The 2,500-nt window shown below is 33.6% G+C and overlaps 1 protein-coding gene across 1 annotated transcript in view; it reads right to left on the reverse strand.

Annotated features, from left to right (window-relative positions):
* LOC125034461 (hemicentin-1-like) overlaps positions 1-2,500 on the reverse strand; it is a 49,246-nt gene that overhangs the window by 27,688 nt on the left and 19,058 nt on the right. The window lies entirely within an intron of this gene.

Below are 2,500 nucleotides of genomic sequence, written 5' to 3' on the forward strand. Positions count from 1 at the left end.
AGAGGGCGTAGAAGCCTTCACCTGTCACCTGTCACGCTTCTCAAAGAAAGGAGGGACCGACAAGACAGCATAGCAAGGCAGGAAGACAGGGTGAGAGTGGGTGAGGGAAGGGGAAGGGTGGGTGATATGTGGGCTGGGGAGGAGGGGGGGGGGGTGAGAGGGTGGGTGAGGGGGAATGGGTGAGGGGTAAATGAGTGTGGGTTAAAGAGGGTGGACGAAAGGGTGGTTGAAGGGTTGAGGGTGGATGAGGATGAGAGGGATAGAGGGGATAGGGATAGGGATAGAGGAGGAGGAAGGAAAGGAAGAAGAATAGGAGGAGTAGGAAGGAAGAGGAGTAGAAGAAGAAGTAAGAAGACGAGGAGGAAGAAAGAGGAGAGGAGGAGGAGGAGGAGAAGAAGAAGTAAGAAGAAGAGGAGGAGGTGGGCTGAGGAGGAAGAAGGAAGAGGAGAAGGAGGAGGATGGTCGTGGGAACCTACACCTGCTTCCTGATAGTGGCTCGCCAACACTCCAATACTGAAGCACCGTGCATTGTTCTCTCACTTTGGACAGTCGGTAGCACGGGCGTCTACAGCACATGGGCGTGGGCGGGCTCGGTTTACCATTTTAGATAGAGGAAATATATTGTTTGCTGTTATGAAACACCAATGATAATTCTGGTCGTTGCCGTGGCTGCTATTATTATCAAAATAATAATATTGATACTTTATAATGGTATTTTATCATTATTTTTTTTTTTGATATCCGTTCCTATTTCCCATATTTTCCTTTTGATGTTACTAATAAAAAAAATCATATTAATAATAGTAAATGATGATAGCACGTATTATTTTTTTTATTTCTAATTTCACGCTGTTGTCGTTAATGCTTTAATGATGATAGGAATAACTAATGCCTATGTTGTGAATAACCATTATTCATCTTCCCATGTTAATATTGTCTAAAACTAATACCAAAACTAATATTGATACTAATCCCTTACTCACTTTACTACTAAGAACGAGGACAAAACTGTAATACCAAAGATAATGATGATAATAATAAGGGCAATAATAATAATAGTAGTCCAATACTAATGATAATGATAATAGTAATAATGATATATATAATAATAATGATAAAAATAATGATAATGGTGATAATAATAAATGATAATAATGAAAATATTACTATTTCTATCAATAACAAGGAATAACAAGAATGAAAAAAAGCAATAACAATAACATGACAACAATAACAATAACAAAGATACAATAAGAAAAATAATGATAACAATTACAATAATAACAACAATACTGAATTTAGAATCTTGAATTTAGAGTAATCACAACATCAACAGAAATAATAATAATAAAAACAATAATAACGATAATGATAATAAATAGTAACATTATCATTCTCGTCATATTTTACACTATGATTAATTCCCCCTTTCCTACATAGACGACACCAACGCTATAAACATCAAAATAAGCACGCACGTCTCATCGAAAACGGGGGCAGCCTATTGACAAAAAGACGAGGTAGTGAAACCGGGCGTTATTGACCGTAGAGTTCCACAGCGCCATTAGCCAACGAAAGCCATTTGTTGAGATGGTCCTGAAAACCTGCACTTAATACAGGTAGACCCTTACTCATACATCACGCCTGAATATTAATGCCACCCTCTGCCATTAGTGTTATTCATTACTTATTCGATACCGACTATTATTCTTTACCTTTCAGAAAGAGAAGCTGTCGATATTGGGAGATATTGTGAGCTTTGTATTTTCTGTTTTTTTTTCATATTTTGTTTCTTATTTTAATCTATTTTTGTCTTCAGCATGTATGACTTCAAAGAGAAGGGTGTAGAATGTTAGGATTTTATCTCATCGTAAATGGCATCATTATCATTGCTATCATTACCATAATAATACTAATCCTTATTGGTATCATCATCAATATCAAAAATATTTTCATTGTTATCATCATTATCAATATTATCATTATTGTTATTATATCATCATCATCATTACTATTGTTATTATTAATATTATTATTATTATCATTATTATTGTTATTATTATCATCATTATTATCATTATTACTATTATTATTATTAATATTATTGTTATTACTATTATTATTATCATTATTATTATTATCATTATTATCATTATTGTTATTTTCATTATCATCACTACTGTTGTTGTTACTGTTGCTGTTCCTATATCATAAAGATCATTATAATAATTGTCACTTATCACAATCATTATTTTAGTTATCACCTTTACTATTATTATCCTTAGCAGTTCCTTCAGTAGTAAGATCATAAATACAATTATCATCATCATCATCATCATTACCACGATCGTTATTCTCACTGTTATAACCATTAATATACGTAGCCTTCTGTGTGAGTCATTTTCTTGTCGCTATTACCTTTCTGAGATGAAATGTAATAACGTTTCAGTATTCGTTTGTGTGTAATTGCGTCAACTTTTATTAAACCTAAATTTAGTGA

The sequence above is a fragment of the Penaeus chinensis genome, chromosome 18 (assembly GCF_019202785.1).
Source record: "Penaeus chinensis breed Huanghai No. 1 chromosome 18, ASM1920278v2, whole genome shotgun sequence".
Taxonomy (NCBI): Eukaryota; Metazoa; Arthropoda; class Malacostraca; order Decapoda; family Penaeidae; genus Penaeus; species Penaeus chinensis.